This window comes from Panthera onca, chromosome F1, assembly GCF_046562875.1.
Source record: "Panthera onca isolate mPanOnc1 chromosome F1, mPanOnc1 haplotype 2, whole genome shotgun sequence".
NCBI lineage: Eukaryota > Metazoa > Chordata > Mammalia > Carnivora > Felidae > Panthera > Panthera onca.
Window position 1 is genome coordinate 25,454,616 of NC_138355.1, and position 17,130 is coordinate 25,471,745.

General features: G+C 35.8%; 1 protein-coding gene and 1 pseudogene across 2 annotated transcripts in view; one reads left to right on the plus strand and one right to left on the minus strand.

Moving 5' to 3' along the window:
* The window catches only part of HMCN1 (hemicentin 1), a 470,876-nt gene that overhangs the window by 405,095 nt on the left and 48,651 nt on the right, over window positions 1–17,130 (minus strand). The window lies entirely within an intron of this gene.
* On the plus strand, window positions 5,684–5,814 carry LOC132686998 (U4 spliceosomal RNA; annotated as a pseudogene).

The following is a 17,130-nucleotide window of genomic DNA, read 5'->3' on the forward strand; positions in this document are numbered from 1 at the left end:
CAAGATCTAAATACTTTTGGAGTACTTCATACCTGGCTAATCCCAACATCCATTTATCAGAAAATATGTTAAAATTCTACTTACTATTACTTCCAGAAATGCGAACTGTGCAAGGGTAAGGATCACCTTTTTTTAGCAACATTATTTTCCTATCTTCATAACCCAACCGAATACAAAATGCATAATAGGGACTTCAGGAATGCCTGAAACTATTACATATATGTATATATAATGCCTATGAATTTCCAGTGATGTATATATATAATCACATGTGTGTATATATATATATACATGTATGTATATAATCATATATACATATATACATAATTGTTAATGGAGTAAAGAAGAAGAAAACACATTTCATTAATCATGAGTACCTTAAAGATTCTTACTAATAAAGCTTAATAAAAGAGACTTTCAAAATTAAAATTCTTGGGGAAAACTGCCAAAATCTGTTTCCCAGAAAATGTCCTTAGTCTCCAACCCTGTCTGTAAAATGGGGTTTTTACTATGGTGAAGGAAAATGCTTGGCTCTTTCTTATTCTTAGACATATGTTAGGAATGAAAAAGATGTTAGTAAAGTGCTTATATGTCCTTTGGGGGAAAAATTCTATACCATGTGGTATCATAAGGTAAGTCAAATATAATTTGAGAAAAGGTAATTACCCATTTGAATCCTTTGGCTCCGGATCATAGGAAAGGAGGGTGGGTATGTAACCTTGAACAAGTATCTGGTATAAATTAATAACTATCCATTCCAAAGAGCTAATCCATTACGTACTGCCTATTGCTATTTCCCTTGTGAATACTTTTGACTTTTGTAAGAGTTGCCCAAAAGATCCATGTTGGATGCCATCACATTATTAAGGGTCAAAGAAAGAAATATTGATCTGCCAAGAAAAATGGAACAGTTAACCTCTCATGTCATTCAGATGCCTGAAGAGTAGAGAAGGTCAAATGTTGAAGGATTCCCTTATTTCATATTGTTTGTCAAGTCAGACTGAACTATAATATGAAATACAGATGTACGTTTATTCCCACAAAAAATAATTTTGTAGGAAGCACCACAACCCATTCAAAACTTTAATAAGTTTCCATTACACAAGTAATAACAAAAACAGAAATAAATTGTCAGTTTTTAAGTGATCTTTCAATAATTATTTTTATAATTATTTGGAAATTTCAAAACAGAACTGTCTCTAAACATCCAAAAATTGGATCAGAAAGCTCCATGCCTTAAATGTTTTAAAGCAGAATATCTGTCACTTGAACATTTGAGCATACTAATGTTTCCAAGATATTTTAGAAAACTAGTAAAGTTATACCACTTAATTCGTTATCTCTTATCTTTCAGATTTCAAGGGGAAAAAAAGTCTTGTTATAAAATAATTTTTGAAGAAAGGATCCAAAGTAAAGATATAAAATTCATAAACATGAAGGAAGTGATACTAAAGACAGGAATGCAAAGTTCATTCTCACAAATTATAAATAATGTTGGAAGCTTATTTAAAGGAGATTTTTTGAATCCTAACACCAAAATAAAGTCACCCAAGAGTAGCCTTTTGGCTAAAACTTGTCTTACTCTCAAATATGCGTGTGTAAAAGCATGTGTGCATATGGGTGTACGTATCTGTGTGCACATGTGTATATCTGGTTTTGACTGTGTATGTATATGAGCAAGTGTAAACATAAACAGTGTGTACACACATGTATTTGTAGGTTAGTGTGTGAGTGTGCATGAGTACTTGTGTGAATCTGTGTATATGTATGTAAGTGTACATGGACACACATGTTTATGATGTGCTTGTGCGTGTGTACATGTGGGTACACATGTGAGTGTGCTAGTTCACTTTCCTCAATTAGATTTATTCTTCATGTTCTGAGAAGCAATCTTATTTGTGAACTATGTAGAATATATAACAGCTAAATAGAGTCAAAGTATTACATGCAACTATTGGGTAGAGGAGTGGCAGGATGATAAAGTCTGAATATTCACTCTTTGGTACCAAAATATAATCCTTTATTTTACAAGGACGATTTAATCTGCAACAGGAAACAGTCAAACTGAAGTCACACGGAAAAATTTCCATATCATTCAAGGTTTTTGAATGTTCCTAAGTCATTTAGATAAAGACTTTCTTCTAACAGAAAACCTGTTTTAGCTTCTCTTACAATCTTCAACATCCAAGTAGCTCAAACCATGCCTCTTTTTACGAGTTACTATTGTAATCAAGTGCATGATTTTAAGTATTTTCAACCAGTGAGGAAAAAACCCAATTGTTTCACAGACGAAATGTTAAGAAAAAAAATTGTAACACAGGAAATGAGAATGGGAAGCCTTTCCTAACAAGGCTAATAAGTCAACCCTCTCAATATATTGCCTGCATCAAGCCACATCAAATAAAGTACACATAACCAAAACACAGTGGACATTTTACTTATGTACTCACAATATTACGGCAATACAAATCTTCAGAATGGGTTACATTTAATTTTCAAACTCTGAAACATAAAAAGACCCTTTCTAAGAAGACAATTCGCAGAAGAGAAATGAAGCAAGAAACAATGACAATGTACGTGAGAGATGCTTGGTAAATACTGCTGAATGAAACTTCTCCTGTTGGACCTGCTATATAACGTAAATCTGAGAAAAGCACTCCCCAGACAGCAGAAGCAGAAAGCGTACTGGCTAAGAATGTGGGCTCTAGAGTTAGACCACATTTAAATCCTCTTTATCTCTCTGTCCAAGCATCTAACCTTGTACTGCCAGTTTCCTCACCTACAAAATAATAGAACCACACTGTAGAGTTATTGTGCATTTAAATGAGTTAAAACAGTGATAAATGGTATGTAATAAGCTCTCAGTAAAAGATGATGATGATGATGATGATGATGATGATGATGATGATAAGTTTGTTGTGCTTGGATTCACTCCACAGTCACCTCTTACTTCCTTCAGCTAGAATGACTTTTCTACAATGGGGAATTTTTTCCCAAGAATAAAAACGACAGGATTCTCATTAGCCCATTTTGTTAATAGAAAATGAGCCATGCCACAATCATGAATATGGCACTAAATAGTAATGGTTAATGTACATATTTTGCCTGCACCAGCATCAACTCAACTATTGGCTCTACCAACACATGAGCATTTCAGGGAGAACACACACCTGACATGCTGTACTACCCACACAATCTTCAGGAATGCCTTTTGTACTTCTAACAATGGGTCAGACTTAGACATAGGGGGTAAAAGACAGAGACAAAGATTGAGATGGAGAGAGAAATAACATGTATGCTACAGCAAAATCCCGTTTTCCCAGAATAAATTCTCAAAAAGAACAAATGATTAAATTTTTTTCACAAAAATAAGATATTTCCCTAAGGATTTTTTTGAAGGAGACAAAATACACGTTCCTTTTTTGTTCTTTATTAATAATGAGGTATGACAAAAATCAACAATGCATCCCATAAAGTTTGGAAGTGTCCACCAAATTTTATCTGATAATCAGTTACTTTCAGTTCACACATAAAAAAAATGACAGTTCTACCTAAATGTTATTAGGTAACAATGACATTTTTACTATTTCCTAAGGTAAAATATTTGACCTTCAACCTCTCCACTTGATAATTGTGGAATGGGGAGTGCAAAACTGTCAGCTGTTCACTTCATAAGTATATTTGGGGGATTGGATTACTAATTAAAAAATACTTTGAAAATATGATACAAAATATTATAAATTCTACTATAATTGTAACTGTGAAAAGCATTTTAATGTCTTTAGAATAAGAAAGATGTAATTATATCTCACACACTTTTCTCATACCCTAATCTAAAGCTAGGTAAGGGAAACTCAACAGTCTACCATAAATTTAAGGAACATCTACCACCATAATAATTTTTCCCCACTGAAAATTTAATCGAAATGATTCAGGGTACACTTTCCAATAGAATCTATCAGATGTACTATTCCTTCCAGATGCTAGGCTCATGCATTTCTAACCAATCATAACAAGTCAATAGGGAAATAGTATAGTTAAAAAAACAAAACACTAGGTCAATAGACATTACTTCAATACGATGCACATTCTTTCCAAAAGCAGGAATCTGTAGACTCACCATAACACTCTAAGACCCCTCTGAAGTTTAGAGAGCCGGGACTTAGGAAGACTATTAAAAAAAAAAAAAAAAAGAAAGAACTGCTACAGTCAGGACAGGAAACAATTAAGGCATAAATAAGAATTTTGGCAGAATCAGGTCAAAGTTAGGACACATTTAAGAAATGCCCTAAAGGTGAGACTAACTGATGAATAATGAAGTAATGGGTGAAAATGAGAGTAGGAAATGTATTTGATGATAAAATAACCCATTTTCAAGCACATGAAAGCTTTGAGTTGAAAGTCATAAAAGTGTTTTTAAACATTTACAACCAAATTTCCTAAGGACTTTGGGTTGTGGGGTTCCATGGCCACTCCTGAAATCTTCCAGGAGGTGAAGATGTACTATGAATGTGAGATCAATCAGCCTTTCTTTTTCTTTAGTCAGTGAAGCACTCTTATGATATTCACAAGAAAAAGATCTAGATATTTTAATTTAGGTAATAAGCATTCTGGAAGACTGTCAAACAGACAACAACTCAGTAAACATCAGAATCACGGTGACTTCACTTATAATGTGAAAAGCAGTCAAAGTTTCAGTAAGCAGATATTAGACCAACTGAGGGTGTGTTAGCATGATTTTTGTGATACTCAATGGCTAATTATTAGTGTTACTCACTTTTGGAATTATATAATGTACAATATCATACTTTCATTACTAAAAATTTACTTTGAAAGCATAGAGTATATGGTGTGCATTCTTTAGCAATCTCAATTTTCAAATGAACATAAAAAATACATTGGCTTTGGGGCACCTGGGTGGCTCAGTTGGTTGAACATCCCACTTGGGCTCAGGTCATAATCTCACTGTTCCTGAGTTCAAGCCCTGCATCTGGCTCTCTGCTGTCAGCACAGAGCCCACTACAGATCCTCCCTCTCCCTCTCTCTCTGCCCCTCCCTGCACTCTCTCTCCCTCTCCCAAAAATAACTAAGTATTAAAAACACACACACACACTGACTTGCAAACTCTTGTGACCCACCTGGTTCAGGAAGTGTGGGAAGAGATAAATAAAAATTATGTCTTTTTTCTGTATCCATTCATGTATCTGGGGCTCCAACAGAGATATTTCAAAAATAAAGAGAAAGAATTTACTTCTGTTGACAGATAACTTAAGAATCCAAGAAGACTTATTCTGAGGACAACTACTAAGTGATAGCCAAGAAGCAATGACTAAAGTTTGCTGACTCCCAGAACCTTGGATCAGAAGGAAACTTGGATGTCATCTCTTCCATCTCCGTTTTATAGATGACAAAGCTGAAGGGTGGATTTACCCAACTTTTCACAACTAGTGGGCATCACAGGAGAGGGTCAGAATGCTTTAACATAAATGAAAAAGATGGGCATAAAAAGCAGTGTCTGTAGTATAAGAAAATTTTAAAACAACTGGAATTCTACTTAATTCTACTTTCCTCTCTCTAAGTAGGTATGGATGGACTATTCAAAAGTACCTTTTCTGCCTCATCCTTTCTCCGTCTCATTCTTTTTATTTATATATTTTAATTTATTTTTAAATGTTTTTATTTGAGCTTTACGCAGTGGCAGTATCGTAGCCAACGAGGTTTATCCGAGGTGCGATTATTGCTAGTTGAAAACTTTTCCCAATGTTTTTGAGTAGAGTTGACATACAATGTTATATTAGTTTCAGGTGTAAACATAGTGATTCGACACCTCGGTACGTTTTGCTGTGCTCTCAAGTGTAGCTACCACATGCCGCCATACAACGCTATTACAGTACCGTCGACTATATTCCCTGTGCCGTATGTCTATCTCATTCTTTAAATGTTGGAAGAACATTGCTGCTAGAAATCTGTATTTCAACTCCTTTTCTTTTTCCCACCCCAAATTCTTTTGGAAGGTAAAACTGACTGGAAAAAAATGTTACCAAAAACAAAAATAATGGATCTTTCAGTTTAAATGACCAGATGTTGCCTCCATTCCACAGATAAAATATTCATCTTTGTTTCTATAGACTTGAGTTACAAGAATAAGTGTTTATAATGAAATTCCTTTATAGTTATAAAAATGTCTGTCTTTCTATCTATCTACACACACACACACATACACACACACACACACTTGAAGAGGATTATGAAAGTTAAAGTATGTGTACAGGAATTTAGCTTTCTTTTTATTTCTTATCTCATCATTTTTACTCTCCTAAATCATTTCCTCCTCATTTCCTTGGTTCTGCTAATTTTAGTGAAGGCACTTAATAAAAAGGGCATTTCTTTTGTGTAAAGGTCACTTTGGGGGTGCTAAGAAGTTCACAGAAAATTCTGACATTCCTCTTCCTAAAGTTTGGTGCAAATACGCAATCAAATTCTAGGAAACAAAAAGAAAAAATGAATTCCAAACATGCAGTAGGAGCCTTATTTTCTGGATTATTCACTCTCTCTACTATATATATTTAAGATTGATCTCCTCTCTCTTTCCCATTAGATTTTTTTTTCCTGCCGCTTTTTTTTTAAAAAATTGAGGTATAATTGACATGCAACATTATATTAGTTTCAGGGATACAACATAGTGATTCAATATTAGTATACATTGTGAAATGATCACCACAATAAGTCTAGTTAAGAGCCATCCCCGTACATAGCTACAGACTTTTTTTTCTTGTGATGAGAACTTGCAAGATCTACTCTCCTAGCAACTTTCAAACATGTAATACAGTATTATTAACCAAAGTGGCCATTAGCTCTTAAATCTTTCAAATTTCTCAAATTTAAACAAATAGAAAAACCACCTCCCTGTGCCCCTTATTCTCCTTCACCACCTATTTTCTCTTCTCCTCTATACACAAACTTGTCAAAATATTTGTCTATGCTCACCATTCCCTCATCTCCCCTTGAAGCCTCAAATTTTAGCCAAATTTGGCTTCTTCCTCCCAACACTTCACCAAAAGAGCTCTGGGTCAAGTCACCAGTGACTTTCATCACACACTCAATCAAATAAGCGCTTTTCAGTCCACATCTTGAAAGATCTCTCAACAGCATTTGGCATGACTCCCTCTATCTCGAAGCACTCTCTCTGTCCCTAGTGACCTTGACAAAATATTGTCCTGATTTTTTCCCTCCTCTTTTATCATTGTTTCTGGGTGTCTCCATTACATGTTCATTCTTCCTTACTTGGCCAGTAAAGATTCTGCGGTTCTTAAAGACTCATCTCTAGGCCACCTTATTTATAGTTTCCCTAGCTGATCTCATCCCTGCCAATGAGTTCAGTTCAAACTTATGCAATGGTGACCCAGAAATGTACATCTCTAGTCTACACATTTACTAAAATGTCTCTATGTTACACACGGTTCAATATGTAAAAGAAATATTTATGATTTACCTCGCCCCTCAATCTAGTTCTCTTCCACTGTCCCTCATCTCATAAAGTACCTACATTCATCCAGCTGTACAATACAAAAATTTAGGAGTTATTTTTTAGCCCCTCCAGCCTCATTCCTCCATCACCTAAACCATCGCCAAACCCTATCCATTTTGCCCACGAAACAACTCTTGAATCTTTCCACTTTTCCTTATCTCATCAACCACCTTAGTCCTAGCAGCTATCTCTACCATCTTTTATGTCTTAGAGGACCTAGGCTATGGCAACAGTTCCTAACAGTTCTTCCATCAATTACTATGAGCTCTTCTCAACTACACTCCCCCCCAGGGAGCCAAGGCTATTTTTCTAAAACATAAATCTGGTTACATCATCTACCAATTAAACCTTCTAGCAATTTCCTACTGTTTTTAGGATAAAGTTGAAGCTCTTAAAGCACTGACTAAATACAATGTCCCTGCATGATCCGGCTTCTACCTACTCCTCCAGCAATTCCTAATTATTTCCATATCTTTCAGCTTCTCTTACACACCTTTATTCAATAGGACCTTTCCTTTGTGTCCTTACTCTAGAGGGTTCTTCCTTCTACCCTCTTTTCTGGTTAAGTCCTATTCCTCCTTGGCATTGAATTCTGCCTTCACTACCTTGAGAAAGTCTTGCCTGAATGCCTCAACTATATCATACTCTCTAAGTTACATTATACATTTTCAACTGTTTGACTATTTAATCAATTTTGGTCACTCCACAAGACTGTTAGCCAAAGGGAGAGGGACTTCATCTGTTTTTGCTTATCAACCATCCCCATGCCAAGTGAGGGCCTAGCACGTTATGGAAGCAATATTTGTTGAATAAAAGAGTAAATGACCAAACTAGAAACTCAGAGCACTGAACTATCAGAACAACCTGAAGTTTCTGGAAAATTCAAGAAAAAAAAATGGGAAGAAAAGTGTATCCAGTCATTTGGCTGTTTTTTTTCCAAAACATTTCTTTTTTCTTAGCACGCAAGTGATAATATCTTAGCCAACTGGCTTTTTCTATTTCGGCACTCATCACTAACACGAATCATTCTGAATTACTGACCAAACTCTAACCAGGCAAGCCTTTCATAGTAGCGGTACATGATTTCCATTCAGTAAGGAGTTGTCCTACTCAATTCAACTGAAAACAAATACCGTCTCCTGTCTACCAAGTATTCACCAGATGCTATGCCTCTGTGCCTATTTGTTTTGTTGCAGCGATTGTTTTATTTTTAAATGTTTCCAAACCAGTTCATCTTTTGCTTTGTGCAATGTAGTTTATTCTCCTAGCAGCCATACAAATCTGCTGTATTTTCCACAAAAATAAAATAGAAAGAGAGGTTATCAAATATTCATGTCTCACTCATGGCCTAACGTATTTTCAGTAGGTGACACTTACTTTCTCTTTAACATAAACCATTCATAAAGAGTAGAACATTTCATAAAATTGGATACGGTTAATTCAAATACTTTGACACACGGAAATTTTTACTACAAGCTCTAATTCATTTGCAAAACAACAGAAACATGAAATAACTAAAGTGGTCATTATTCCATTTATAATTATTCATAAGATTTCCAACAATTTAACAAGTACCTACTATGTAATAGGTGCTTATCACTAATCTTTAAAACAACTAATATTATAACAAATATAATATAAATTAGTCATACTTACAGAAGGAAAAATCAAAGCTTAGAACTGTTAAAGTCTATACAGATGAGGATGATATCTAACACATAGTTAAAAATAAGGCGCCATAACTATGGCAGGCATCACTAACATTATTCATTATTATTCATTTAGTCAGTCAACAAATATTTAGTGAATGTTTATTATATGATAGACCTTGGGATACAATAGGGAACAAAACAGACACAGTCCTTCACCTTCATTGAAGTTACTTAATGTATCTTTTTTTTTATTATATGTTTTTAAATTTACATCCAAATTAGCATATAGTGCAACAATGATTTCAGGAGTGGATTCCTTAATGCCCCTTACCCATTTAGCCCATCCCCCCTCCCACAACCCCTCCAGTAATGTATCTTTTAAAACCTGTAAGAGGAAGAAATCAGTGTTGCAATTTAAAAGGGAACCCCCCCACCCCAGGGCATCTGAGTGGCTCAGTCTTTTGACTCTCGATTTCAGCTCAGGTCCTGATCTGAAGGTCCTGAGATCTCCTGAGTTAGGCTCCACTCTGGGTGTGGAGCCCACTTGAGATTCTCCCTCTCCTCTCTCCCTCTTCCTCTGCCCCTCCTCTGCTCACACTCTCACTCTCTCTCCCCCACCAAAAAATAAATAAAATAAATAAAATAGAAGGGAAACCCCAAAACCTCAGTTCTTTAAGTAGTTCTTTTCCTAAGTAGTTCTTAGTTCTTTTTCTAGGATTGAAGAGGTGAGAAAATTCTTATTTTTCATATGCTGGACATGTTCCTCTTTATGACCTATCAATATAAACAGAGATCACATCTTTTTCTGAGAACTTTAGGCAATGAGGAGGGATCCCCACACTCAAGACATTCCTATGAGGAGCTGTAAAGTAGAATTTGGCACCCAAATGCTCATCATGACTTCTTGAGTTGCGTCCTTGGCATGAGGGCACCAAATGCAGTATGTTACTACAAGGTCATTTCAACAGTCAGAAATTGATGATTTGTAATACAACCAACTCAACGTGCAGCTCCTTGGGGGGAAAAAGGGTTTCTCTTGGGAAAAGATTCTAAAATGATTCTTTAATTTATTTTTTTAGGATTCTGTGATTATATGAAGTAACAAGATAAAAATGCACATTTCTTGGACAGCCAGGAAACTGAAATATTTGGATTGGCAACAGAAAGTTATAAGTAAGTCAAAGGCACTATAGCTTCTGTCAGATAGTGGCCAATTACTATGGGAAAGAAACTTCACAATCTCAATTATGACCACTCCTACCTTTCAAAGTCTATTTATTTGACATTCAGTCGTGGGACCATTTTGTATAAAGTTCAGTATGGAGCACGCTTATTAAGGTATGCTTACTTCTTTCTAATGCAACGTACACACACATTATTCCTTCACCAGAAAGCCAAGATTTCTAGCTGCTCCCCAGAAATAGAGAGTGGATTCTAATGGGAAATGGAAACAATTTCAGACCAATATAAATCTTCCAAACGTTAAGGTTCTAATCTAAAAATTCCTGCTAAGGTTCTAATCTAAGAATTCTAAATATAGTGGTATTGCTTTCATTTTCCTTACAAAAGTCATATTTTGGCCATATTATTACAACACTTTTTTTTTTTTTTAATCAGTGTCCTGCATATACATTCAATAAAGCATGACTAAATACATCATCTGGGTCTGGGAATATGGCAAACTTGTTAGAGTGTCCATGCTATAGCACCCTCCTTTCAGAGGGAGAAAACAAAAATGACAAGAATATGTATCAAATAAAGACAAAACACTGGATCATTGAAGCAAATAATAACACTTCCCAGAGCTGCTGAGTTATAAAGAAGTCTCACAGATATCAAGAAATGGCATTGGTGGTGGTAAATTAATGTCATTAGAGTCAGAAATTATTAGCATTTGGAATGCATAGGTTTTACTTTTCTAATTAAACACAGTTAATGGCTCAACTTTTTTTTTTTTTTTTTTTTTTTTTTTTGTGGCTCAACCTTTTGATAGTTCTCAACAAAAACTTAACATACTGGTTCTGAACCAACTTTTAGGTCTGCACATAGACCATCTGCACGAGACACTCCAATCAGTAAATATCTCACATTACATGCAGTGATTCTCAAATGATGGAGAGAAAGAAAACGTAATGCTTAACCCTCAGGTGGAGTGCACCAGAATCTTCCTGGATGTACATATTATTTGAAAAATGTCCCTCTAAAACCTGGATGATTTTTTAAATGCTTTCCTTTCCCCTGTTTATTTTTTTAAGTTTATTTATTTATTTTTTGAGAGAGAGTGAGTGTGTGGGGGGTGGGGGGCAAAGAGAGAGGGAGAGAGAGAGAATCCTAAGCAGGCAGTGCAGAGCTCAATGCAGGACTCGAACTCACAAAATGTGAGATCATGACCTGAGCTGAAACCACGAGTCAGACACTTAACTGACTGAGCCACCCAGGTGCCCCACCCTTTCCCCTGTATAAAAAATTACTAATTTCAATATTTGCTATCACTATTCTTTTGACATCAATCAGCACTTAAAATGTTAGTTTAAGCAATTCTTAAAGATTTAGACTATACGGTCCATTCAAGCACAAATAATTGCTCGTTATTAGCATGGTGATGGCCCTTTACCAAGAGAGCCAACCAATGTTATCACTATCTTCTGAACTGTCCTTCTAAAATAACTTCTAGGGGTCCCTGGATGGCTGAGCCGGTTGAGCTTGAGTATCTGACTTCAGCTCAAGTCATGATCTCAGAGTTCAAGAGTTTGAGCCCCGAATAGGGCTCTCTGCTATCAGTATGGAGCCCACTTTGGATCTTCTGTCTCCCTCTCTCTCCTCCCCTTCCCTCACAACCTCTCAAAAATAAATAAACATTAAAAAATAAAATAACTTCTATTGTATATGTTTTGAATTGTTGTTACTGCTATTTTTTCATATCTATTTACTCATTTTTATACCTTCACTGCCTGGAACACACATTCCATTTTATACAATGCATTTTATAAATGTTTATTCAATTAGTCAATCCATCAACCCATCAGCACTCTTCACTCTCATCTGGGCTTATCCTTGGGTGAAGCATATCCCAGAGCAAAAGAGACTAAATCACCTATTCCAAGCTCAGGATTTACATGGGTTTGCTTGAACTATTTAGGATTGTCCTCTACATTTATGATGTATTAAAAATTACAACACTCAATCTGAATATATGAACCAATCATGGCTAATTTAGTCCCTCTGAGTACTCCAGTTTTGTTGTTTTTTCTTATACAAAGACATAAATATACTCAGGAAGCTAATGGTTCAAAAATTACTGAATAAAATCAGCAAAAAAAGTATTTTGAAAAAAAGTGAATTCATCTGGTTTTAAGCATTAATTAAATTTTTGTTTCCAAACAAGAGGTGTAACAACAGTTAACTGTAATGTCCTAAGTCTCTTTTCTAGCTTTCTTGACTACAGCGTAAGAAAACTGCAAAGACCCTTGGCCAATGATTTGGTTTAGTAGCTACAGAACACAGTTTGTACTGACAAAATTAGAACATTAGTAGGAAAGCAAACTGGTATCCTGTCTCTTGAACCACATAAAAGCTTACACAGCATTATGAAAGGAAAAGATAGGATAAAATAGAGAGGGAAAGGATAGGACCTGAGGTCCCCAGGTGGGGAAAAACACATATAAAACAAGGATCCTTGACTATGGTCCATGGGCATTCACTTTCCAATGTCCCCTTCTCTGCAAAGAGAGCTTTCATACTTCTCTGATCTTACACTCTAATAAACTTTTGCCTGCTGCTCATTCTGTGTTCACCTCTTCATTCTTCGAAGCAGCGAGACAACAAATCCAGGTATTGAGGTAAAAAATCCTGCAACAGCATCAATAAAGTTAAGATTTAAGGCCAGATGTGTTTGTGTCCACTGAGTAGCACTTAATATCTATCTATGGGCTAAGGGGAAAAAGGCTTCTATGCAAACCAGCTGTGCCAACTAATAATAGCTACAAAAAGTAAATGGATAGAGAATTGAAGACATGCTCATAAGAGAATATAGAATAATTTTGCGAATGTAATCTGGCAACCAGAAAAGGCTGAATTTTAAAATAAGGGTTTATTTTAAAAATATCTTCAATGATAAAGATAAGGAGTTCAGAGATTATGAAAAATGAAATTCTCAAAATCCATTTAAATCTCTGCATTAAAGACATACAGCACACTGCTTTTTTTTTAAATTTACTTTTGTTACAAGAAATCTTAACTCTCCCTCCTTTCCCAAGCCTGATCTTTGCAAATCTTTCTAAATAATCACAATCCCCCATGTTTCTGATTTCAACTTTACATTTTCTTCAATCCTGTTCTGGGGTTTTTGAAAATTACTTCCATAAAAAGTTAAGTTTACCACAAAGACATCTCTTCTAAGTGCAAATGGGAGCATGTGCTACTTCATCGCCCATTTTTTCCTTGTTGGCTCTGTCCAGATAACAGAGCAGCGAAACCTCCCTCTTACACTTGAACTTCTTAACACAATGCACATCACCCCAATGTGTGTGGCCAGTTAACATGAGCTCTTTCCACTTCTTTTCTACCTAAACATTTTTCTGATTCTTACCATACTTTCCTTCCTTTTTGTTGTATTCACATAATAGCAAATATTTATTGAAGGCCTACCATGCGCCAAACACTACAACAGGCATGAACAAGATGGAGTCTGTCCTGCAGCGTGCCGAGAGAGACAGATATGAAAAGGAGCTGTGGATTCCAACATGATAAACGCTCTGCATGTGGTAAAGGAGCTCACAGGAGCAGCTCCCATATCTGGGGGTCAAGGCATTTAGGTCTAAGTGAAATCCAAAATATGAGCAAATATGAGCAGGTACTTCTCAAGCATGACATTACCACATCCATAAAGATAGATACTTGGAACTGGAAAAGTATGTTTGGAAAAGTCTGAATAGGATAATATGGGAGGTGCACATTTTATGATACAGGTAATAGAAATAAATGATGCTGGACCTTACACACCACCCTAGCCTCTCAAAAGAAGTAAGTGAGAAAGGGCTTCTATGTGATGCCAAGGACTTTCAGAGGAAAAAAGTTAACCATGACTTCACCTCACCCAGCAGAGTATCACCTCAGCAGAGGGCATTTGGGAATGTGTGGGGCATTTTTTGGTTAGCACAGTGGGGAGTGCAACCAGCAATTAGTGCCTGGAGGTCAGGAATGCCAAATATCCTGCAATGCCTGGAAGAGTCCTTCACTAGGAAAAATTGTCCAACCCTAAATGCTGATGGGGCCCCATTGAAAAAGCACTCCTCTAGGCCTTCATCAAGTCATCAAACAGCCCTTCCTCTCTTCTCTTCTACGCCTCCGGATATGGAGGCCTACCAGTTAAATAAGGTGCCCATATGCAGTTATTAAGAATCACACTGAGAGTCTGAGATTCCCACCAAATTTGTCTTATCACAAAGCTCCACAAGAAGGATAAAGCAGTGGTATGAAAATCAAGCATAAAGACAGTGTTCTGGAAAGAGTCAGTAGCATCACAGTCTACAAAAAAGGGAAGGAGAATGAGACTGACCAAATTACTGTTTGCTTTGGCAACAAGTATGTTGTTGGCGACCACTGGAGAATAGTAGCTTTATTACAAAGAATACAGGAAGGGGTGATTAGGAAGTGGAAATTTCGAGTAGGTTTAAAATGTGCTTTCAATAAATTTGACAACGAAGGAATGCATGATATTAAAGTAGCAGTTTGAAGGAGTTGTTAGGTTGGAACAGCAAGTTTTTGTTCTTACTGTTTTTGTTTTGATCAGGAGACTTCTTAGGGTGTGGGTGTGTGTGTGTGTATTTCATGAATGATAGGAGGAACTGTCTGCAGGGACCAATCGAAAAGGACTGAAGAGTGTCTCAGAGGAATGGAACCAGAACAGATATTTTTGAAGAAGGAAGGATCTGACAAATACTCAAGTACCAAAGGTCTTTAAAACAGAAAGACTGTTTAATGTTGCAGATCCCATAGTTCTTAGCAGGTAAAGCCCAGAGAAGGACAGAAAAAAGAAGGAAAAAGAAAAAAGAAGAAAGAAAGAAAGAAAGCAAGAAAGAAAGAAAGAAAAGCATAGAGTTAATGACTACACTGGTAAGAAGTAAATTCAGAGATTGTCTCTAACTCTGGACCACAGGTGTCTTGCCTGAGCCCACAGGAGCTAAGAGGTACCATATAAAATTGCCTCTGCCAACAACCAGGGCAGAGTCACTGAAATTATTAAAAGGTCATCACAAGGTACCTCTAGTGTAATCACAGGGCCACAGTCACAGAAATAACCACTTAGAAACGTGGTAGAGAAAATATCTATGTCATATGTCATTCAATTGCTACAACTGGTGGCATAACTCAGTTAAAAGCTACGACGATATTCCTATTGTCTAAGAATTACAGTATTATTTTACAACATCACAAAGTAATCAAGGTGTATGACATGCTTTATAATTAGTGTAATCAATCATTCTTTATTATACCATAGTGAGATTATGATGATTTCAAAATGTTACTTAAGCATACTGAGGTCCGAATACCATGTCATGCTAAACCTCCCTGGAGTTTTTGCCAGTGTCTCTGTGATTACTAGCTTGTGTGATTACAAAAACTACCAAATTACTAAGACCCCAACAGCTCACTGTGTTCTCACACACCCTTGTTCCTTCCCTTAACTCACAGAAAACCCATTCACCCAGCTGCCAAAGCTAGAACATAAAATATGTCTGTCAAGTTACATTAATAAGGTACCCTGCTCTTTACTGCTTTTTATTGCTTTATAGATATCAGTGGTGGAAAAGTCGTAACAAATACTATAGGTGAATTTTAATTTTATTAAAATAATTTAGAATTCTTTGAATTTCTAATGAAAACAAGTGTTAAATGTTTTTATTTCTCTGTCTCAACATGTCTAAGAAGCTTTATTTCATAATTTTTCAGAAAATCTTGGGTTAACCAAATATTTTGAATTTGTTGATTACATAGGTATTAAAAGGCAAATAAAAATAATAAAATCCCCATGATTTCTTCAAGCTAAGTATGAAACATTTTTAGTGAATTACTTGAACGATTTTTTTTCTGAAAAATATTTTTTTAAATCTCCATTAAAAAGAAAAATTGCATTTGGGGGCAAGATCATTTCCTCACAAAACAAAACAAAAGCTCTGTTCTTCTAAGAGCAGACTTGGGCATACCAATCTACAGCCCAAGCAAGCTCAGGAAATGTTTTAATGATATTCCACTATCCCTTGAGACATTTAACTTCAGCTCATGAAAATACCAGTGTCTAAGGGATGAAAATTACAATGGCTCCCTACAAAAGCCCACTCTAAACTATGGGGCTAATTTAAACAATATGGCAAAACTCCAACCAAACCTCTAATATAGATTAAAGCATCTATTACTTAAAAGCTGGTTTGTGTGTTTATCTGTCAATAGTAAATTCTATTTCAGGTTCCACATGTTTTACATATTCCACAAAAATAAAAGAAAACCATCATGTATTCTAATGTAATATTAATTTTCACTACCTCTCTCTCTCTCTCTCTCTGGGGGGGGTTGAGAAGTGAGGAGGAGGGAAGGCTGGGCACAATGTCTCACATATGTGTGTACAGATATGCTGAATTGAGTATTTTATAATGTCACTCAAATAAATGCATAGACGAAACTATGTCCTCTTTAGGTCCGCTGTGTTGGCATTAGAGAAATGTCAAAACTTTGCAATAATCCTCGAACTCTTTTAAAAACAAAAATCAAAATAGAAGGCAATATCATACATTTCAAACTCATGAAACCAATAGGCTAAAATCAATTAAATTTAATTCACTGAGTAATGGCTTACAGAAGAGAACAAGCTAAGGTGATTTTTAATATAGACAGACTTCTACTCTGGATAACAGTATTTGAGGGTGAGTGGGAGAGAAAGGTTTAGTATATACT